At 42.7% G+C, this 25,081-nt stretch overlaps 1 protein-coding gene and 1 long non-coding RNA gene across 2 annotated transcripts in view; one reads left to right on the forward strand and one right to left on the reverse strand.

Annotated features, from left to right (window-relative positions):
• Positions 1–4,404, forward strand: part of LOC133632812 (uncharacterized) — a 28,969-nt gene extending 24,565 nt beyond the window's left edge. The window contains exon 3 of the long non-coding RNA XR_009821714.1: positions 3,196–4,404. This is a non-coding gene — a long non-coding RNA (uncharacterized LOC133632812). The remainder of the gene's footprint in view (positions 1–3,195) is intronic.
• kif26ba (kinesin family member 26Ba) overlaps positions 1–25,081 on the reverse strand; it is a 184,625-nt gene that overhangs the window by 126,739 nt on the left and 32,805 nt on the right. The window lies entirely within an intron of this gene.

Here is a 25,081-nt window from a genome sequence, read left to right on the forward strand (position 1 = left end):
ACTGTTAGTCATTATAATTATAATACAAATAATAATATAATAATTTCCAACATGTAACGTTTCTATAATTATTTTCAAGTATTTCTTAATAAGATGTAATTTCATTATCTTACTATTCATTGTTTTTAATTACCATCATTACCATCACTGTGTACTGATTTTCTGAGAGAAATCACATGGTCTCACTGCCTTTAATGAGTTTACGTAACTAAATGTGGGTCCTTACCATATGAAGGGCTAAAACTGGAAGACAATGATTTTTAACAAAGTGTAATATATGAGGAAAAATACACAAAACCATACCAAATCCGTTTGGCAAACAGTCTGGGCTTTAATTTTGCCACAAGCTGCAGTGATCAGCGTCCAAGCAGATGGGACCAGCATTTGGATACTACACTATACTTCCATAGCTGGCTATGTAAATATTGTGGTAATACATTTTAAATAGACATGCTTTATCATAAACATCTGCTCAATTGAATGAGCGCCACAACAAAATTCTACCTTTCCAAAGGTAATAATCGTTAGTTTTGATTGACACTGTCAGAGCGGTACACAAATTATAATACTTGTTATTGTTGTTTGCATTGCGGTAATACCAAGCAAACTGATTGTCTTTATAAAGATACAATTATTGTTTTTATTTTCGTGTATTATAGAAAATTAAGGTCCAGAAATGAAGGCTCCTCATACAATATTGACTAGACAAGATTGGCAATCCAATACATCAACAGGAAAAATATAGCCTAATTATCATGGCCCTGTATAACAATTAGGGGTGTGGGAAAAAATCGATTCGAATTCGAATTGCGATTCTCACGTTGTGCGAATCAGAATCAATTCTCATTTTTTTTAAAATCGATTTTTATGTATTTATTATTATTTTTAAATTTTTTTTAAATTTATTTATTTATTTATTTTAATTAATCAATCCAACAAAACAATACACAGCAATACTATAACAATGCAATCCAATTCCAAAACAAAACCCGACCCAGCAACACTCAGAACAGCAATAAACAGAGCAATTGAGAGGAGACACAAACACGACACAGAACAAACCAAAAGTAGTGAAACAAAAATGAATATTATCAACAACAGTATCAATATTAGTTACAATTTCAACATAGCAGTGATTAAAAATCCCTGATTGACATTATCATTAGACATTTATATATTAAAAAAAAGAAAGAACAATAGTATCACAGTGGCTTACACTTGCATCACATCTCATAAGCTTGACAACACACTGTGTCCAATATTTTCACAAAGATAAAATAAGTCATATTTTTGGTTCATTTAATAGTTCAAACAAATTTACATTATTGCAATCAGTTGATAAAACATTGTCCTTTACAATTATAAAAGCTTTTTACAAAAATCTACTACTCCGCTTGCATGTCAGCAGACTGGGGTAGATCCTGCTGAAATCCTATGTATTGAATGAATAGAGAATCCTTTTGAATCGGGAAAAAATCGTTTTTGAATCGAGAATCGTGTTGAATTAAAGAAAAATCGATTTTGAATCGAATCGTGACCCCAAGAATCGATATTGAATCGAATCATGGGACACCCAAAGATTCACAGCCCTAATAACAATTATGTACTAAAATTTCTCAAGTCATAAAGATACTGTATGTACAGTTTTGTAATCGGTTGAAAAATGGCAAGAAACCTGAATCATATGAATACCGAATCATTTTCCCCATTAGAAATTATGTAAATCTAATCACCTCAAAGCAAGATATGCTGCCGCTAGGGGACATCTTTCCCAAATACGGTGTTAGTTTCCACTTTTATCCTGATGACACTCAACTTTACATGCCCCTGAAGCTGACCAACACGCCAGAATGTATAGTCATCTCAAGGCATGTCTTATTGATATTAAACAATGGCTGTCTGGCAACTTCCTGCATTTTAAACGCTATGAAAGTGAAATTGTTGATTATCGGTGCTGCTAGACTCAGGCACATGTTTAAGGATACCACTTTGAATTTTGATAACAAAACAATCGTACAAAGCGACTCGGTAAAGAATCTTGGTATTATTTTTAAGACGTTAAGTGTTACCAAAACATAATTCTTTCATCGCCGTAATATCGCCAGAATCCATCCCAATTTGTCCATCAGTGACGCTGAGATCATTATACGTTACATTTCGTCTTGATAACTGGAGCGTATTATAATGACTGCATTATGAACATACAATAGCGCACGTATTCAAAGAACAGGCCTCGTGCACACGTATACTCACATCACTGTGATAATTCACCACAAAGACATATGCAGTGATGTATGTGTTGCCGTGCAATGGGGAAATTAACTAGCATGCAAAAGCTAACTCGCTGCAGCGGAATGTATAACCTGTTGCATTCTCGTCCCACTTGAATCGTCAGGTTTGCATTGTGGATGTCTGCACGCCACAAAATGTTGCTTTTATTCCGAAATACTCATGGTCATGTTGGTCATCGTAACATGCCTTCAAACATCGACTTAACTAAAGAGCAGTGTGAAGCTAATTACAGTTCGCTCATCATAACAAGGCCAAAACCTTCAGAAGGCAGCATGGTGGCCATCTGACAAACTGCCGTGTTTGATGTGGATCCAGACTCAGCAGCTGTTAATGGCCTCCTATAAATCACTGTAAGTGTTTTCTACAATGCATCAATGTCCTCAAAAACACACATGCACCATCCGCACTATTGCCAGCCCTTGAATTATGAGGGCTGTCTGGGGCCACCCCTTGTAGTCCATGCAAGTCCTTCCTTCTATGCAAGACCTGCGAAGCCGATTTCAGATTTGAATGCGTCATCAAAGATGGTTGCCTGTCTTTAAATGGCTGTGGGCAAGAAGCAGGGTCAATGTGAAGGTCTTCACAGAGTCTTTTGAAGCACCATCTGAAAAACGCTGATGACATGCTTGGCTCTGCAAAGGCTACATTCATGCAATGATTGGCAGCCATAATTAAACTATATTAGGGATTAACCTGGGTGAAGCGCTTGCCACAAAATTGGGTTGCGCACATGCGTGTGCAAATATAGGGTGGCATGACCAGTGAGTGTTTGTAGTGGGATAACAAACTCTGTCTCAGACATGACAAAATACTGAAAACACATGCTCCATAAAGAAATATCACATCACCGCTTCAGAGCTGTGCCTGACTTTAAATTAACTTTCTTTTCATTTTCATGTGTAGGCTTTGACCACCAAGCGTTGCGATGACGACAAATACCAGCGCTATGGAAACCATCCTGCATAGTGCCGGTGCCCAAGAAGCCCATCCCATCTGGCTTGGAAGACTTCAGACCGGTTGCCCTGATGTGTCATGTGATGAAGGTCCTCGAGAGACTTGTGCTGGATCAGCTGAGACCCCTGGTGCCTCATTTCCTGGACCCTCTACAGTTTGCCTATCAGTCCCATGATGCTGTTATCTACCTGCTGCATCGTGCTCACTCTCACCTGGATGGTGGGAGGGGCACTGTGAGGATCATGTTCTTTGATTTCTCCAGTGCCTTTAACACCATCCAGCCAATTCTGATGACTGACAAGTTGTTCAAGTCATTCCCCCATCTTTACTCATCGCAAAGAGCAGCAGATGTGATTGCATGCGAGTGACAACATTTTGGAATATACTTGTTTTGGATGATAAACATTACACACTCCAGTAGTGTAAGTCTTTAAAGTTTTGGATTAATCATAATAGTTCATTTAAAAAGACCCCGATATTTGGGCACCAATGCAATTTTTTTGTCACAATTTCATCCAGAGCGACCCAAACCGCCTTTCAGTCAAACATCCGCAGTTAAGGTAAAGGAGCATGGATGGTCAAAATAAATTGCGTGATTAGTCTGCTTGCATACATGTACGACATTAAAGCAGTCATTTTTTGTGATTAATCACATGAGTTAACCCGTTATTTTTGACAGTCGTAGTTCAAATGATTTGAAAGACAGGCTAGTCTTTACAGTATACCGGTACTACAGATATTATTAAATGGGAACTGCACTTTTTTGGGGAATTTTGCCTGTCGCTCACAATCATTATGAAAAACATGACGACAGATGTATTTTTTTTAATGCATTCTAACTCGTAAATAAACATAAATAAAAGCCCACTTACAGTGCAGCCAATGGGAAGTCCTCAATTCCGCCTATAAAATCCAATAAATAACCATTCAAAAAGCGCTAACAATACTCCATTTACATTTTGTGATTTGAATATTAACCAAGTATTATTGATATTGTTAATATAAGTGCTAATGCAGGCGAACTATTCTTAGCGGCGCCGTGATCACTACAGTGTGTCCTTTTGTTTACATCTTCGAGTGCATTAAGCTGTGTGAGAAATTTTAAGTCAGAAATGTGGTGTGTTTGTCAACAAAATAATAGTACAGGCAACACAGCAAGAGTGCTGGGATTTTTTGACAAATGTTCATCTTTTGGTGTGCTGCCGTTCAGGAGTATAAAAGTTATGTAATTGAGTCTACTTCATTTTTTGCAAGACTGCATGTTGTAGTCTGTGTGTTCAACCCAAAATATTGGAACAAACCCTCATCGTACTTCCATTGTCGTATGCCTGCAGTTTATCGCCCATTATTGCCCTCCATCTTTTTATTTACATATTTCCCCTGAGCACACTTCTTCTAAACCCCCTCCCACTGTTTCTCTCCCCATCCCTCTTTCTTTCTCTTTCCTTACCTTTCTCTGACATTGATGAATTGTTTGTCGGAAGAGGTAATCTATCTTGCCCTGTCCCAAACCTGAACAAACCTCCTCTACTTTCTCTCTTTCTTTCTTTCTCTCTCTCCCATATGTTGTATCCGTCCACCCCAAGGTTATTAAGAGAGGCTTTCATCAGGGAGAGAGTGAAGGTAAATAAATATCTGCCCCCAGTTATTTCAGTGATATTGAAAACATAATTAAAACAGGAGTAATTTGTATTTTTTAATCTATGGTTTTGCCTGAAAGGGGACCTTTTATGCAAAACTGTCACGGGGGGGTCGCAGCTCACTACGGGTTGTTCTCCCAGGATGCAGAACACTAATCAGAGACAGGAGAACATCATTAGCAACAGGTGCATGAGTCCAAGACGTGAAACAAGTGACACTAATGGTTGTCAAGGTAACAAACAAACAAGGAAGTGCAGCCAGGAACTAAAAAGAGTCCAAAAAACAAACAGCACATGGCCAAACAAAAACATGATCAACAGACATGACAAAAACCAAGTTTCTTACCTCATGGTACCTGTTTTTGTGTATTTGGGAACCCCATGAAATCAGACCATGGATGCATTACGGATATATTTATAAAACAATCTTGCCGTCTTTCAAACTTGCTCCAAATGAACAGTTTGGAATTTTAGACTTTAGTGAGGTATTTTGCTTTAGTTACGTCAGCAGATGTCTCCATATATGGTAGTTGTCTACCCAAGAGATTTGCGGGAGTCCGCCTTTTTTTTTTTTTTTTTTTTATAATGTCCTGCCCAGCTTCTCGGGCAAATCATATAGCAGATGTAGATGCCCATATCGGCTGTTCAGATTTACTTTACAAAAGAGAAGTGTAGGATACTTCTCGTGTTGCCTTACTAGTATTTTGACTTTATTAAATGTATTTATATTATCATTTGGTGCAGCCGGGCCGGAGCAGGAGGAGATAGAAAGAGAGAAAAAGGAAGACAGAGGGGGGAATTGTGGGGACAAGAGGGGGATTAGACAGAGAGACAAAAACAACAACCGCAAACACAACAACAACAGAGCAACATAAGCAAATACGACATGCACAAATATGATGGTAAAAGTAATAGCAAATAAGCAGTTAGCGAAAATAAAATAAAAATACAGAAATGACAATGAGCATTATTACACTAAAAATGGAGCAATATGAATACCAATAGAAATAGTGCTATTGATAATAAACAATACCAATACTTTACCTTTATTATCAACAATACAATTGTTCAAATGCAACAATACATATACGTAATTATAACTTGAGATACGAAAGAATGCAGAAAAATGGAGGGGAAGAAAGAGAAGCAACCTACATTAACCTTGGAGATTGTTATAGTAACAATAGGTTAAGGTTTGTCAGTGTGCCATGTGTTATACCCAGTTTACCCTAGGGCAACAACGTTAATATATGTTTGATGAAACGTGATTATGTGCATGAGTGTATGTGTGCATATGTACTTGTATATGTACAGTATGTGTATATGTGTGCTTGTACAGTGAATGTATATGTACAGTATGTGTATATGTGTGTACAGCGAATGTATATGTACAGTATGTGTATACAGTATGTGTGTTTGAACAGTGAATGTATATGTACAGTATGTGTATATGTGTGTTTGTACAGTGAATGTATATGTACAGTATATGTATGTGTGTGTTTGTACATTGAATGTATGTGTAGTATGTGTATGTGTGTGTTTGTACAGTGAGTGTATATGTACAGTATGTGTATATGTATGTTTTTACAGTGAATGTATATGTACAGTATGTGTATACAGTATGTTTGTATAATGAATGTGCATGTGGATGTACGAACTTTGAGTGTGTAAATATGTACTGTATTTATTTGTATATGTATGTGGGAGCGTAGGTACCTATGTATGTCTGTATGTATGTGTGTGAGTATATGTGAATTTGCATGTACAATACATTTGACTCCCAGTGTGTGCGGGAGCCAGAGTACGGCCCCAGCATCCCCGAGAGCCCATCCCACAAACAGTAGGTGTGGTGCCCAGGGAACCAGGGGCCACCGCCCCCACGCAGCCAAGCCGGACAGCGACAGGAACCCCAGAGCCTGGCCCACCGCGCCGCCCACAAGGGCCAGCAGCAGGCCGCAGACAGACGCACCCGGCAGAGGACAAGGCACGAGAAAAGCAGGGGGCAGCCAGATCCCAAGCCAGCGAGAGACCACACCCCACACGGACAGAAAGGCGGGACGCCCCGCCCGAGGGGCCCGGAGACCTCCGCAACCGGACGGGAAGACCGCCCCCGCCCCACCGGCAACCTGGCCCCCCACGAGCCCCCCCCACCCCCCACCCCCGGAGAGCGCGGCGAGGCCAGCCCACGGCCACCCCACCCAAGCCGGCCGCCACAGGACCACCCAGCACGGGGCCACGGGGACCACCCACCCCACCCGCAGGGAGTCCGCCTTTTTTAGTTGGAGTCCAAAGTTGGAGTCAAAAAGTTCCTTGTTTTTCTCTGTCCTCTTGTTGTGGGGCAGACTGTCTCTTGCATGCACAAGCATGCTAAAATCCTCTGCTGTTGCAATTTCTAATACAAAGTAGCGTACAGTTCTAACGTATATCTGTCAGTTTTACATGTAGAAAAAAAAAACATATAATATGACCCCTTTAAGAAACATTTTCGTGTCTTAAAAAAAGCACGGTCATCTTATATCCAGATCAATATAACAAATTATTGTGTCCATTTATTTATCGTGCCTTAACTCTAAAGCAGGGGTCACCAACACGGTGCCCGCGGGCGCCTGGTCGCCCGTAAGGACCAGATGAGTCGCCCGCGGGCCTGTTCTAAAAAAAAAAAAAAAAAAATTTTTTTTTTTTTTTTTTTTTTTTTAAAAATTAAATCTACATAGAAAAAACACAAGATACACTTTCAATCAGTGCATCAACCCAAACAACCTCCACCATGCACACTCATCCACACCCACTCACACAAAAGAGGTTATTTCTTTCTGCTACCAATATTCTGGTTCCCACAACATAGACAACACATCTGCAAGGGACACAGTTCCTGAAGCACACATGATTGTATAGGCTGCTGGTCCACTAACATTTTCATTAATTACTATTTTTTATGTAATTATTTTTATATTGTTTTACTTTCTTTTTTATCCAAGAAAATGTTTTTTATTTATTTATCTTATTTTATTTTATTTTTTTAAAAAGGGCCTTATCTTCAACAGACCAGGTTGTCAATGAAATTAGATTTGTTTAAAGGGTTTTTTAAACCAGGCCCAGTCCAGATAATGTCCAAGCAACACACACCTTCATTCATGTACACAGAAAAAAATTAGGGAACACAACAGATTGCATATAATTTATAAACAAAATTACATTTTCAAAATAAGCATTTATGTACAGTCCAGATTATGTCCAGGTCACTCAAATTAGGGAACACAACAACAGATATCATATAATCTATAAACATAATTATACTTTCAAAATAAGCCTTTGAGGACTTCTCATCTTTTTTTAATGTTTTTTGGCATCATTATCGTTTTCAACCATGTAACTTTCTAAAGTTAGAAAATACTGAATAAATGTTTTAAAGAAAGTAATACTAAGTGAATATCTGTTTTTGGCCTTAAAAATAAACATTTTACCGAGTACTATAATTAAATTGACTAAATCATGATTGTCAATGAACTCTCCTAAAATAACAGAAACCACATTAAGCTTCATAAACAAACCAATCCTTAAACACATTTTTTCAACTTCCACCCAAAACAAAGACACAATATGACAATACCAAAACAAATGCAGGGTGGATTCAGGCTCCTGACAACAAAATCGGCAATCATCTGACTCTGTCATATTCCATAATTTTAACATTTTCCCTGTGGGTAAGAAGTTATAAATAATTTTAATTTGAAAATAACGATTTTGCACATAAATAGTGGTTTTATAGATTAGTTTGAATATGGCATCCCATGGCAACGGGCAGTCAAAAAAGTCCTCCCATTTTCCATTTGTGTTGTATGAGGAAGCCTTCAAAGATTTCTTTATTAAATAAAAATTATATATTTTTCTATTTATTTTAGTTCCTTTTTGCCAACTAGAATTTCTTATTAGAGGTTTACAAACTAATAATTTAGTAGTTCCATAATTAATTATTTGTTTCCATCTTTTCCCAATTACTCCAGTTAGTTGATAAAATGAAAAGCTTGAGCAAGCATCACCATACGTAGTTCTAAATTCATCATACTTCATAATTTTACCATTCTCATTGATAATATCATTGACAAAAATGATTCCTCTTTCAAACATATTTTTCCAAAAGAAAGGCGTTCCATCTATTACAATATTAGAGTTCATCCATATTAACTGCTGCAAAATATCGTCTCTTTTTTCTGGCACATAAAATTGAAAACACCACTATGAGTGGATTGTTTCCTTTATGAACCCCGCCATGTTTCCCAGCAGACTCTCTGGGAGGGGATCACTTGTAAAAAAGGATACAATTTATTTTGATACAGTACATGTTTTTTGTCCAACAGGACATTTGTGTACCACTCAATGTTTAAATACATCTTTGGAACAATTGATGCTTTTAAAGACAGACACATAGCTTCAAGGTTGAGAATTTTCAGGCCCCCATATTCATACTCTTTGTACAAAACCTTTCTTTTAATCTTTTCTGGTTTGCCGTTCCAGACAAAATCGAAGACCCTCCGCTCATGAATCTTAAAAAAGTTTTGTGATGGAGCTGGTAATGACAAAAACAAATAAATAAATTGAGGAATAATTAACGAGTTGGCAATAGACATTTTACCATACAAGGTTAGGGATTTCCCTTTCCATAATTGCATAATTTTGTCCAGGTTTCTTAGTTGATTATCATAATTTACTGAGCCTAGATCTTCCAGATTTTCTGGGACAACAACACTAAGTATGTTAACTGGTCCATCTGTCCACAAAACAGGCACTTTGCATTCCATTCGAAAGGACGTTCCCTTTAGATTTCCGATCCTTATAATTTTACATTTATCATAATTAAGCTTAAGGCCAGATTGCTGTGAAAATATGTCCAAAAGATTAAGAAGGTTCCGCAAACAATGAGGAAAAATCTTATCTTTGTGAATCAGCCTTTTCTGACATGAACTTCATCAAGAACAAACACAGAACACGCCTCACTGATGCACATCTGCAAGACTCACTCAGAGTTGCAGTGTCAAGTTACACACCAGAGTACAACACACTAGTTAACAGCATGCAATGCCAGGCTTCCCACTAACTGACAAAGAAACAGACAACAGATTTGGTGTCCAGTTCAAAGTGTGACATGATTTAAAAATTTGAGAGTTTACTTTTGTATTTTACATGAGTTATTTGTACAAACATGGTGCAAAGTAATTCATGATTTGTTAAAAAATGTTAGTGGCTAGCTAGTTAAAATGGGATATTGTGATTTCACAAGACTGTCTTAGAAGTGATCATTTGAAAATGTTCAATTTGAAAAATGTGCACTTAGAGAAAATATAAAAATAAAGTGTTGCATATTGATATTTATCTGTTTCTATATATATTTATTGTGAGAAATCATTAAGATGATCAGTGTTTCCACAAAGATAAATATCATTAATTATTAATAATAACAGAGTTAAAGGTAAATTGAGCAAATTGGCTACGTCTGGCAATTTATTTAAGCGTGTATCTAACTGGTAGCCCTTCGCATTAATCAGTACCCAAGAAGTAGCCCTTGGTTTCAAAAAGGTTGGTGACCCCTGCTCTAAAGGCTTAGGTGGCCACATGTGTGGACAGCACCTTTTAGCTCTGATTTCCAAAATTGTGTACACTACTGAATTGGGGTCTTATGTGCTTATGTGGACACTTATACTGTCATCTGGTGGTGTCAGAAGAGTATAACATACAATGGAATTTGGAGGAAAAAAAGTGTAAGAATTAGCATGTCCCTAAACATGAAGTACACGTTTGTTACTTATGGACAAAGTACATCATATCAAAAGATGATTCTTAGTTTTTATTCTAATTAGGGTCCAATAAGCCCAAATAGCAAATATAAATTTAAAAAAAGCATGTAAACAAACAGCTTGGGCCTTAAGAGGTTTTAATTAAAGGGGAAATGCACTTTTTTAATTTAATTTGCCTATCGTTCACAATCATTCTAAAAGACATGATGACGGATGAATTGTTTTTTAATTTATTCTAAATGTTAAAGTTAAAGGCCTACTGAAACCCATTACTACCGACCACGCAGTCTGATAGTTTATATATCAATGATGAAATCTTAACATTGCAACACATGCCAATACGGCCGGGTTAACTTATAAAGTGCAATTTTAAATTTCCCGCTAAACTTCCGGTTGAAAATGTTTATGTATGATGACGTATGCGCGTGACGTCAATCGTTGAAACGGAAGTATTGGTACCCCATTGAATCCAATACAAAAAAGCTCTGTTTTCATCTCAAAATTCCACAGTATTCTGGACATCTGTGTTGGTTAAATTTTTTTTCAATTTGTTTAATGAACAATGAAGACTGCAAAGAAGAAAGTTGTAGGTGAGATCGGTGTATTAGCGGCTGGCTGTAGCAACACAACCAGGAGGACTTTGACTTGGATAGCAGACGCGCTAGCCAACGCTAGCCGCCGACCGCACGGATGATCGGGTGAAGTCCTTTGTCCTTCCGTCGATCGCTGGAACGCAGGTGAGCACGGGTGTTGATGAGCAGATGAGGGCTGGCTGGCGTAGGTGGAGCGCTAATGTTTTTATCATAGCTCTGTGAGGTCTCGTTGCTAAGTTAGCTTCAATGGCCTCGTTAACAACAGCAATGTTAAGCTTCGCCAAGCTGGGAATTATTAACCGTGTAGTTACATGTCCATGGTTTAATAGTATTGTTGATCTTCTGTCTATCCTTCCAGTCAGGGATTTATTTATTTTGTTTCTATCTGCATTTGAGCCCGATGCTATCACGTTAGCTCAGTAGCTAAAGAGCTTCGCCGATGTATTGTCGTGGAGATAAAAGTCACTGTGAATGTCCATTTCGCGTTCTCGACTCTCATTTTCAAGAGGTTATAGTATCCGAGGTGGTTTAAAATACAAATCCGTGATCCACAATAGAAAAGGGAGAAAGTGTGGAATCCAATGAACCCTTGTACCTAAGTTACGGTCAGAGTGAAAAAAGATATGTCCTGCACTGCACTGTAGTCCTTCACTCTCACTTTCCTCATCCACTAATCTTTCATCCTCGCTCAAATTAATGGGGTAATCGTCGCTTTCTCGGTCCGAATCTCTCTCGCTGCATTGTAAACAATGGGAAAATGTGAGGAGTCCTTCCTCCGGTGACGTCACGCTACTTCCGGTATAGGCAAGGCTTTTTTTTATCAGCGACCAAAAGTTGCGACCTTTATCGTCGTTGTTCTCTACTAAATCCTTTCAGCAAAAATATGGCAATATCGCGAAATGATCAAGTATGACACATAGAATGGATCTGCTATCCCCGTTTAAATAAAAAAAATTCATTTAAGTAGGCCTTTAAAGTCCCAACAATAGTCACACACACTAGGTGCGGTGAAATTATCCTCTGCATTTGACCCATCCCCATGTTCACCCCCTGGGAGGTGCGAGGAATCATTTTGGTGATTTAACCCCCAATTCCAACCCTTGATGCTGAGTGCCAAGCAGGGAGGCAATGGGTCCCATTTTTATAGTCTTTGGTATGACTCGGCCGGGGTTTGAACCAGTGGCGTGCAGTCACTAGAGGCAGGGGAGGCACGGCCTCACCTGCCATCATGGAAAGAAAAAAAAAGTAAAAAGAAAAAAAATTAATTAAATTGTTATATGTATCCAGTGATTATACTAAAGTTATTTTCCATTTAACTTCACCAGTTTTTGATTATTTTTATTTTTATTTTCACATTTGCCGTTCAAATACTGAGAAGAGACGGTGCGGTGATCAGCAGCCAGTTGAGGCACGTCACTGATTTGTGCCTCAACATGGATTGTGCGCAATGACTCGGCTAACTGCTGGCCTGCTGTGCAGTGAGACCGTATTGCTATATGAATTATATTATACATTTCCATAGTTTAGTTAGCTGAGGTATATAATGTGCAGTGTATTTTGTCAACAACTGTATGTGTGTAACGTATTTCTTGTGCTGAGCGATCATAAAACTGGAGGCTCGTCTCATAACCCCGCCTCCTGGTGCCAAGCACCTCCGCCGCAGAATGCACCGCCTGACGGGAGCGCCACACCAACCAAAGCCCACACCCAAACCCTCCACGTGCAAGACCAAATCCACCCAAAAAAAGTAACTTAACAAGAAGCCAAAAAGTGCAAAAACAACAATGCTCGCGCGGCGCGCCGGAGGAGCCGTGAACAGGGACACAACATTAGGTACACCTGCAGACTGAAGCGCGGATTTCATATTTCATTCATTTACAACTCTTCCAACACGAACACCACTGCTCCCGCACTTATAAGTAAAGGTAAGACCATAATAACGTTTTTTTTATTAAATGTGCTTTTTTGTGTGCTACAGTTTGTAAGTGTAAAGTTAAAGTTAAGTCACTAGAGAAAAGCGCTATATAAATATAATTCAATTCAATTCAATATACCAATGATTGTCACACACACACTAGGTGTGGTGCAATTTGTCCTCTGCATTTGACCCATCCCCTTGTTCACCCCCTGGGAGGTGAGGGGAGCAGTGGGCAGCAGCGGCGCCATGCCTGGGAATAATTTTTGGTGATTTAACCCCCAATTCCAACCCTTGATGCTGAGTGCCAAGCAGGGAAGAATGCTGGTATGAGCTTTTAAACATATTGATTGATTGATAACCCGTTAACTTCTGCCAATCAAATGGTGAATAAGATACTCTTTAGGGTTCATATGTTTGTAAATCTGACTGTGATGAAGTCAGTGCCTCACCTGACATGAACCTCACCGCACGCCACTGGTTTGAACTCACGACCTTTCACAAGGCCACTGCGCAGGTCAAAAAAATAAACGTAAATAAAAGTCTACTTACAGCGGAGTCAATGGGAGCGCCCCTATTTTAAGTATTAGTGATATTGTTATTATAAGCGCTAATGCAGACAAACTATTTATAGCGGTGCCGCAATCACTGTCATGTGTCCCTATGTTTACATCATAGAGTGGTCAGCTGCTTTCTCGCTTCCCTGCTCCCTGTAAGTTTATTGTAGATCATAAATCATGCATCTCACCTGAACAGAAGACGCCTGAGTAGGTATTCTGACAAGTTGGTACACTTTGACAGTCATTTAGGACTTGGAAATGGCCAGAACAACCTCAAAAAGATGCTTGGTCGTTTCTTTGTGAGAATTATGAGACATTCTTCATCTAAATGGGAACATATGAACATCCCAGCAGTCTGCATATTAATGACAGTAGACCTTGCACAGTAAGTGATTTCACTGCAGAAATCATCACTGATTTCTGCTCACATGAAGAAAAAAAATGATGCTTTTTTAAAATTAATGCGCTGTATATGCTTAAAATGATCAAAATACGTAAATATTAAATGTTATTATAAATGTGTATGTTACTACATCACATATACCGTATTTTCCGCACTATAAGGCGCACCTTCAATGAATGGCCTATTTTAAAACTGTGTTCATATATAAGGCGCACCGCATTGTAAGGCGCATAGAATAGGCGCTACAGTAGAGGCTGGGGTTACGTTATGCATCCATTAGATGGAGCTGCACTAAAGGGAATGTCAACAAAACAAATAGTGATTGTACTGACACTTATACTTGCTGCTCTCTGCATAGGTGGATTAATGACCGGGCCTACCGGGCCCAGGCCCAGGGGGCCAGAGGCCCCAAGGGGCCAGGCCAACTTGGCCCCGCGGCCGCGACCCAAGCAAAACTACTTTTGCAAAAATAATAATCTTAAGCCCCAAGGGGCCAGGCCAACTTGGCCCCGCGGCCATGATCCATAGAGGGTAAGAGGCCCCAAGGGGCCAGGTCAACTTGGCCCCGCGGCCGCGACCCACAGAGGGCCAGAGGCCCCAAGGGGCCAGGCCAACATGGCCCCGCGGCCATGATCCATAGACGGTCAGAGGCCCCAAGGGGCCAGGCCAACTTGGCCCCGCGGCCACGATCCATAGAGGGTCAGAGGCCCCAGGGGGCCAGGTCAACTTGGCCCCGCGGCCACGATCCATAGACGGTCAGAGGCCCCAAGGGGCCAGGCCAACTTGGCCCCGCGGCCACGACCCACAGAAGGCCAGAGGCCCCAAAGGGCCAGGCCAACTTGGCCCCGCGGCCGCGAGCCACAAAAGGCCAGAGGCCCCAAGGGGCCAGGTCAACTTGGCCCCGCGGCCACGATCCATAGAGGGTAAGAGGCCCCAAGGGGCCAGGTCAACTTGGCCCCGCGGCCGCGACCCACATAGGGCCTGAGGTCCTAAGGGGTCAGGCCAACTTGGCCCCGCGGCCATGATCCATAGAGGGCCAGAGGCCCCGAGGGGTCAGGCCAACTTGGCCCCGATCCATAGAGGGTCAGAGGCCCCAAGGGGCCAGGCCAACTTGGCCCCGCGGCCACGACCCACAGAGGCCCCAAGGGGCCAGGCAAAATTGGCCCCGCGGCCATGATCCACAGAGGGCCAGAGGCTCTCAATCATTATTATCAAAGCTAATTCTCAAATTGGATGGATCACACAACCTCACTCACATATTCTTTATCAATTATTAAAGGTTGTTTCTGAATTTTGATCACAGAACTTAATGCAAATATTCTTGATTGATTGACAAAGCTCATTCTCAAATTTTGATTACACAACCTTACTCTGACAAATTATCATTATCAAAAAGCTCTATCTCGAATTTGGATCACAGAATCTCACTCAAGTATTCTTAGCTGTGCCCCTCCCCCATCAAGTCTTTCATAAACCGGTCTGTTCTTTTAGAATCTCCTCATTTGGTATTTTGAACTCGTGAGAGACTGCTCAAAATTTGGTTTCCTTTCCCTCAGTTCAGACTCAGAGATAATTTGAAATCATTCAACAAGAAGTTTAACGCGCACACACACACACACACACACTTGAGTTGAGCATTACTTGGAAATTCTTATATTTTCCATTTTGCTGTTATTATCAGCATCTTCCCATTTTGTCCTTTTCTTTCGAGAAAGTTTACAGTCTGACATTTGTCACTGCTGTCAGTTAATAACTTTTTGGTCTTTGACCCATTTTGTCATTTTCTCGATTCGATCGTCACTGACCACTCTCTCCTGTCTGGCAGACATCGTTGCTGCCATCATAGCTAGCAAGCTGCCTGCAGCGGGTCATCCCTATGTTCCCCGTCCCTATGTTACCCGGGTCCTATGTTCCCCTCTACCGGGGAACTAAGGACCCTTTTTAAAAAAAAGGGTTCTATGTTCCCCGCTGCGGGGAACGTACAACACTTTTTCCAGAAAAGGGTTCTATGTTCCCCGCTGCTTCCAATGCGCGACTAAGTAAGACGCACGCAGACACGCATGACAGAGACGCGTTTAAGTTGTCGAAGGAAGGAAGTTCGCGTTTGAGTTGCTCTATCTGCTGCCGCACGCCCTGTGACAGGTTAGGTTTAGGGATGGTTTTGGTCAGGGCACAATTTCGCCAAAAAAGTGCTCCACAACGCCCTGTGACAGGTTAGGTTTAGGGATAGTTTTGGTCAGGGCACAATTTCGCCAAAAAAAAGTGCTCCACAACGCCCTGTGACAGGTTAGGTTTAGGGATGGTTTTGGTCAGGGCACAATTTCGCAATTTCGCCAGATACAATGCAGGGAACATAGGACCCTTTTTTAGAAAAAGGGTCCTAAGTTCCCCGGTCGCATACAAAGACCCAGGAACAACCGGGGAACATAGGACCCGGGGAACATAGGACCCGGGGAACATAGGCACGCTCCCGCCTGCAGATAGCAACATTTTGGTGTCCTTTGGGAAAATATTTAGAAAGAAGACAAAAGTACACACAGTTGTACAACTATTATCTTTATGATCTTTTTTTTGTTAGTTTCTCTGTTACTGTGTGTGGCCAATTAAGCGACTTTTGGCCATACCTGGCTGGTGACATTTAGCGACTTTCTGGTTGATGTTAAGATTAATAATAGCAACAGTTCTCTTCATCTTAATGCAATTTATTGTGTCTGTCTCTCCACATTTTGCCATTAGGTACTTTGAGCTCTTGTTGGTCAGTCACTCTAAGGTACATTGTTGCTGCCATCATAGCTAGCAAGCTGCCTGCAGATAGCGACATTTTGGTGTCCTTTGAGAAATATTAAGAAAGAAGACAAAAGTACAAGACATTGTACGATTACTATCTTTTTAAAATTATTTGTTTCACTGTGTGATTGACCGACTTTGCCGCTAGATTTCGCGTCTTTTGGCCATACCTGGCTAGCGACTAAAAACATCATTTAGCGACTTTTTGGTTGTGAAGATAAGTGGTAAAAGCAGATCTTCCTGTTGGTCTTCCCACATTTTGCCATTTGGTACTTTGCACTCTTCTTGGTCACTCCAAGGCATTTGTCCCTGCCTTCAGCTAGTCACTTGGCTCTTTTGGAATATATTTCACTGTAATTGGCTCTCTCTCTCTCTTTCTCCTCAGTACAAATCAGCCTGTTCCCTTGCCATTCATCACTGACCACTCTGCTCTCCTGTCTGTCAGACATTATTGCTGCTTGCAGATAGCTTGGGGTCCTTAGAGAAAATATCAGAAGAGAAAAGTACACAATTATCTTAATTATCTTTTTTATTCAGTCAGTCCTTCAGTGAGTCCCAGTGTGTTGGCGATTAAGCAACGTTGGCATTCAATTAGCGACTTTTGGCCATACATGGCTGGCGACTCAAAAAACTAGAAAAAAAGTACAAAAAGTTGTACAATTAATATCTTTATTATCCTTAATTCCCCTGAATCCTAGAGTGTGTTGCAATTAAGCAACTTTGCTGCTAGGTTTAGCGACTCTTGTTTTGGGCATACCTGGCTAGCGACTACAAACATTATTCAGCAACTTTTTGGCTGTTAAGATTAACGTTAATAAATTAAATCCTAATACAATTTATTGTGTTGGTCTCGCCATCTTGCTATTAGGTACTTTGAATTCTTGTTGGTCTCTGCTAAGGTATCTGGCTGTTGTCTTTGCCTTCAGTTAGTCACTTGGCTCTGGAATATATTTAACTGTACTTGGCTCTCTCTTTCTCCTCAGTACAAATCAGTCTGTTCCCTTGCCATTTAGACATTTTCTTGATTGGATCATCACTGACCACTCTGCTCTCCTGCTGTCTATCAGACATTGTTGCTCCCATCATAGCTAGCAAGCTGCCTTGGTGTCCTTTGTGAAAATATTTAGATAGAAGACTAAAGTGCACAAAGGTGTACAATTATTATCTTTTCAAAATATTTGTTTCACTGTCAGTGTGATTGACCGACTTTGCCGCTAGATTTCGCGTCTTTTGGCCATACCTGGCTAGCGACTGAAAACATCATTTAGCAACTTTTTGGTTGTGAAGATAAGAGGTAAAAGCAGATCTGCCTGTTGGTCTTTCCACATTTTGCCATTTGGTACTTTGCACTCTTGTTGGTCACTCCAAGGCATTTGTCCCTGCCTTCAGCTAGTCACTTGGCTCTTTTGGAATATATTTCACTGTAATTGGCTCTCTCTCTCTTTCTCCTCAGTACAAATCAGTCTGTTCCCTTGCCATTTAGACATTTTCTTGATTCGATCATCACTGACCACTCTGCTCTCCTGCTGTCTATCAGACGAATCAGTTGATTCTCTGCTCTCAATTGTCTATGCTAGTAAGCTGTTATTCTCTGCTTTGGAGTGTTGATGCTGGGTTGCTAGTTTTCTAAATCACCTCACACACTTGAAGGAAGCAGCACCGATCATAAACACACAAACAAACTCACACACACACACACACACACACACACACACACACACACACACACATAGTTGGTTTATCTGTTGTGATAGGCAAAGAGCCAATGTGCAAAGAAAGAAGGGAAATATGGATCATAAACGTTTAAGTGGAGGAGCTAGAAAAAAAATTCAGCAAGAAAAGAAAAAAAAGGAATCAGTTTTACTTGAGAGTGTTCCAAATATCTCCAGCTTCTTCAGTACAAAGACATCTGCTGAAAGCAATTCTATAAATGCTACTGCAAATTCAGCTAAGGTTAGCAATGCACCTGAGCTAGCATGTAGCTCCCAAGATCCTGAGACCACTACAAGTGTAGACACTGAACCAAATGCTTCTGATGCTTATGATTCAACCAATTCAGCAGTAGCCAGTTGCTCGGATGAATGTGAGGTCACTGCACCTCTGGACAGCATAGAAAATGAGCTGAATCTTTCTTCAACACCATCTACAGTGACAACTCTACCTAGTGATCCCGCTAAATGGGCTGAGACCCTCACTGAGTCAATGAAGGAAGTTCTTATTCAAAGAGGTGCAAAATCATTTCACAACCGTCACAGCCATTATCCAGCTTCTGTGAGGAACAGTGGGCTAGGAGGCAAAACCCGATGCCTAAACAATGAACATTTTACTTCACACTTGCCCAATGGACAACGAGTACAAAGAGAGTGGCTGATGTACTCTCCCTCTACTGGTAATGTTTACTGCTTTGCATGCAAACTGTTTTCCCCAAAAACGCATTCTTTTGTGACAGGCTATTGTGATTGGAAACACTCAGAAAGATTTGGTGAACATGAGCGAAGTGCTGAGCACATAACCTGCATGCAAGCAGTCTTGAACCGCGCCAAAGGTGCCACAGTTGATGCAGACCTGTTCAAACAGTTTCAGGCAGAGAGCAGCTATTGGAGGCAGGTGTTACAAAGAGTTGTTGCAGTCATTAAATTCCTTGCAGAAAGGGGCCTTGCATTTAGGGGTAAAAATGAATCGTTAGGGTCTCCTCTCAATGGGAACTACCTTGGTATTCTGGAGGTCCTGGCTGAATTTGATCCCTTTCTAAAGGATCACATCAGAAAGTTTGGGCAGATGGGTCGAGGTAATACCTCATATCTGTCCTCCACCATTTGTGAGGAATTCATTGAATTGATGGGTGCAAAAACCAAACAGGCTATAGCAGATGAACTGCAAGCAAGCAAATACTACTCTATCATTGTGGATTCAACCCCAGATTTATCTCATGTGGACCAATTGACATTCATATTCCGTTTTGTTAGCAAAGAGGGCAGTGTTGTTGAACGCTTTGTGGGTTTTGAGCCCATTACTAGCCATACAGGTGAAAGTTTGGCTAACTGTGTCATGTCTGTGTTGGAAAATCTAGGGTTAGAGCTGTCAAATTGCAGGGGGCAGGCTTATGATAATGCCAGCAACATGTCAGGGAGGTATAATGGGTTGCAGGCTCACTTAAAGAAAAGCAACCCATTAATACACTATATTCCATGTGCAGCTCACTCTTTGAATTTGGTGGGAGTCAACAGCATTGACAGATGTGGAAATGAAGTCTCTAAGTATTTTGACTTGATTCAGTCTATTTACAACTTCACAACTGCATCCACACACCGATGGGACAGGGTATTTGGCAATTCCAACATAGATCTCACACTTAAAGCTTTATCCAACACGCGTTGGAGTTGCCGTGCAGAATCTACCAAAGCACTGTGGCAGAACTACAGTAAAATAAAAGCAGCACTACAGGTTATTTCCACTGATGACACAGAGAAACGAGACACACGAACTGAAGCTGACAGTCTAGTGCGGAAGCTGGATTCACTTGAGATGGCCTTCATGGCAGGCTTTTGGGACACTGTTCTGTCCAGATTTCAGGCCACAAGTCTGCAACTTCAAAAAGCAGACATGGACCTTGGTACAGCAGTTAGATTGCTGGAATCTCTGCGCACCTTTGTTCTCTCCCAAAGAGATCTATTTGATCATTTTGAGCAGAAAGCCTTAAACATGTTGGGTGGCACCCCATCTTACAGGGCTGAACGGACGAGGAAACGTAAAAAGTTTGCTGATGAATCAGCATCCCCAGATGTTGTGCTTGAGGGAAGGCAACTGTTTCAAATAGAGACATTTATTGCCTCTATTGATCAACTGAGTTCAAGCCTTAATCACCGTCTGGAGGCCTACAAACATCTGAACAATTTGTTCAGTGTCCTTTTCTCTTTGGATACAGAGTCCAATGCTTCAGTCCTTCACAAGGCCAAGATTCTCACTGAATCATACCCATCTGACCTCAATGAAAGTCTTGGACAGGAGCTTATACAGTTCAAATCTTTTATACAGCTCAACAACACTGATGAGGAGAGGACCCCTTCAGGACTGCTCAAAACAATAATACATTTTGGACTACAGCCTACGTTTCCTAATACATACATTGCGCTACAGATTTTTCTCACTCTACCGGTCAGTAACTGTGAGGGAGAACGCTCATTCTCTCTTTTGTCAAGAGTAAAAAATGAGCTGCGCACAAGAATGACTCAGAAAAGATTAAATGCGTTATCTCTAATGGCAATTGAGAGTGAGCTGACAAGAGAGTTGGACTTCAATGATGTGGTGGATGATTTTGCAAAATTGAAAGCACGAAAGAAACCCCTTGCTTAAAGGTGCACTGTGTAAGATTTTTAGGTTATTTCCAGAATTCACCCATTCACTAATGTTAGGCTACCTGTTTTCATGAATACTTACCACCACCATAAAATTCTAAGTATCCATTATGACTTGGAGAATTGCACTTTTGCCATTTCTGGGAAGTGTCACCTGGATTGTGAAGATAGGATTGACTTTAGGCAGAAGCTTGGTGCTTTCTCTGGCAAACTGAACCTCAAGCTTCATTCTCTGCAGCTTTGCATTCTTGTGCAGACTTTCATCCACAAGGAACTTTTCAACTTCCCCACTATCGTGAAGGGGCCATCAAAAGATTTCAGTGTGTCCAGCATGTCTAGTCTCTTACTCTCCTTTCTTTGAGCCATCTCTTGTTTCTCATCTGCCCTACTCTCGAATTTTGCCTTCATGAATTTACTCCAGTTGAGTTCAACCTCCCTTTTTGCTTGTGCTGCTGCCTTGAAACCTCTGAAGCTCCTGGCTCTTCTGTAAAATTATTGACCTATTGACTGCGTTCAGTGTGCCCAACTTCTTCAGTTTGTAGTCCACCTTGCCACATTGTCTCTCCATCCCAATGTTGTGCACAGGGGTGCCATCAATGTTACTAGCCTGTTCACTGACAGGGTCCATTGGGAAGGTCTCCTCATCCATCCTCTGCCTGGCCAGGACAGTCTTCAGATGGGGCAGCATGAGATCTGTCAGCTGCTTCACTTCATCCAAGTATTCGGCAGCCACGTCTGACACTGAGTTCAGGACATGTCCAGTGCCTGTCCAGCCACTATAGCATTCTTGGAAATGGGCTATCTTGACCTGCATGCAGCCCTTGTACCATGAACTGGCCTACACCTTTCTTTGTGGTGCTCTCCGATGCATGTTATCATTTTACCTTTCTCCTTCTCCTCAAGCTTAACCACAAATAGATACAGACTTTGAGCCTCAATTTGCTGCACAGCTGCCGTTATGCCAATGTGTTTTCCTAAGATATTATTTTATTTTTAATGATAGAAGGGAGGAAAAGGGGGCAAAAATCATGTCCGATTTAGTTTTTTGGGTGGGTTGGGGGGTTTATTTCATGATAGCTACCAACTTCCAATACATAATATCTCTCAAATGACCCAATGCACCATCACTGAAGTGGGCGTAATCATTTTCAAAAATGTTTATTTTTAGGCCATTTATCCCCTCCCCCTGTGTCTGTGTGAAACCTGTGCTTGTCAGTGTCTGTGTGGTATACCTAATAGTGTGTGTGCAGTATGTGCACTCTTCTGTACAGTACAGTGTGCATGTCTGTTCACAGTATACAGTATTTCTTGCATAGTGCGTGCGTGTGTGTGCGCCCACACGCGCGGGGGGTTGAGGGGCCAAGACCATGTCAGGCCCAGGGGGCCAAAATTTCTTAATCCGCCCCTGGCTCTCTGTGTTAGGATCCGCTGCTCGGATCACAGTTTGTTCCACACAACAGTTGACGACTTTTGTTTCCTGCTCTTTAGCGACTAGTTTTCACACTAGGCTATTTTGGCTTGCTAGCTACCACGCTAGTCTTTTGTTTCTACCTTAAGTGCTATGAGCACGGTTTTGTTTGTTCAAATATTATTTATTTCTTAAATAAATCATTCTTACCTGCAAGCTGTGTCCGAAGCCCGTCTGCATTCCTGGGAGAACAACACCCGCATCACCATGCGACCAGGTCGTCACAGTAGCAAGCCAGCAAGAAAAGGTTCTCCCGCAGCGAGCATGTTGGAGGAGATGGACGAAGGTGCGTGGGAGGTGTTGCGAGTGATGGAGGCGGAGACGCTTCGCTATTCCCCTTCGGAGCGCCAGGACCTGATACGCTGCCAAGACGCGCCACTCCCACAGACTCCTCCACCGGTACACAGCAAGCTACATGCAGCCCAAGCTTCCCCTCCTCAGATGTTTGGCAACCCAATTGACCATTTCACCAAACATTTCACCGATTGGGCTGTCAGTCAGCTGGAGACCCGCACGGATGACGTCAGAGACGAAGATTTTTTTTTAAACTCTTCTAACTCTTTCTGTCAGCAACCTCCTAAAGACTTTAATTCTAAAATTAAACATTATCAGGACATTTTTTTACAAACCCGCTCACCAGGTTTGTCAATGTCCTCCAGGACTCAATCTCCACCCCCAGTGACTATTGCTCCGCCCACTGCGCAGAATTTTTTTCCCTGTGTTTCCACCCAATCTCAAGTGGGGTGTGAGAATGGACATTTTGGACATTTTAAAGGGGAGGAGTATACCCCCCTCTTGACCTCCCTCCACCCACCCTTGAAGACGGTTCCAAACCACAAGGAGCGCGTCTGGTATCCGCTTTTTGAGGGGGGGGGATAGTACTGGGAGCTGTGCTAGTGGGGTGGCACAACTACGCTCAGCCAAGCCACAACCTCCTGCCCGGCCACCGCCACCAGTTTTTCGGCGTGCTAAGCCGCAACCTCCTGCTCGGCCGCCGCCACCAGTCCGTCTGCGTGCTAAACCGCAACCACCTGCCCGGCCCCCACCACCGGTTTTTCGGGCTGATAAGCCGCAACCGCCAGCTAGGCCACCTGCACCTAAGCTAGCGCCAAGGCTAAGGCTAGCACCAGCTCCACCACAGGTTCCAGTATCTGCACCTCGGCTGGTTCCCACACCAGTATCTGCACCTCGGCTGGTTCCCGCACCAGTACCTGCACCTCGGCTGGTTCCCGCACCAGTACCTGCACCTCGGCTGGTTCCCGCACCTGTACCTGCACCTCGGCTGGTTCCCGCACCAGTACCTGCACCTCGGCTGGTTCCCGCACCAGTACCTGCACCTCGGCTGGTTCCCACACCAGTACCTGCACCTCGGCTGGTTCCCGCACCAGTACCTGCACCTCGGCTGGTTCTCGCACCAGTACCTGCACCACGGCTGGTTCTCGCACCAGTACCTGCACCACGGCTGGTTCTCGCACCAGTACCTGCACCACGACTGGTTCTCGCACCAGTACCTGCACCCCGACTGGTTCTCACACCAGTACCTGCACCACGACTGGTTCTCGCACCAGTACAAACTGCTCGGCTGGTTCTCGCACTAGCACCAACTCCAAGTCTGGTTCACGCGCCAGCACCGACTGCCACGACAGCGACTCCGGCTGCCACGACAGCGACTCTGGCTGCCACGACAGCGACTCCTGCTGCCGCGACAGCGACTCCTGCTGCCACGACAGCGACTCCTGCTGCCACGACAGCGACTCCTGCTGCCACGACAGCGACTCCGGCTGCCACGACAGCGACTCCGGCTGCCATGACAGCGACTCCGGCTGCCACGACAGCGACTCCTGCTGCCACGACAGCGACTCCGGCTGCCACGACAGCGACTCCGGCTGCCACGACAGCGACGACGACGCCACCTCCTGCTCCGGCTGCCACAGCAACGACGACGACGACGCCTCCTGCTTCCACGGCGACGGCGACTCTTCCTGCTGCCACGGCGACATCTGCTCTCTCCTCGTCTCCGGTGGGCCTTCCCAGGGCGCCGCCACCTTCCTCACCCTTATCGTCGTCTCTGCGACCTCGAGTGGTCCGGCTGCGCAAGCGGAAAGCAGGTCCCCGCATGCAGCCCTCGAGGTCAGTGAAGGGACGCCAGTGGCGCAAACAGCAGCGACATCCAAGACTTTGTTGCAGGACTCAGAGGCTGCTGAACTTCTGGCGCCACTCACGCCCACCTTCTCGGCGGCCACGAATGTGGCCTTTCCGTGGTTGCCCGCCTCGCCAGCGGCGGCGGCGTTCCATTCGCCGCCGCCACCTGACCCTTCCCCG

Source organism: Entelurus aequoreus, linkage group LG02, assembly GCF_033978785.1.
Source record: "Entelurus aequoreus isolate RoL-2023_Sb linkage group LG02, RoL_Eaeq_v1.1, whole genome shotgun sequence".
Lineage (NCBI taxonomy): Eukaryota > Metazoa > Chordata > Actinopteri > Syngnathiformes > Syngnathidae > Entelurus > Entelurus aequoreus.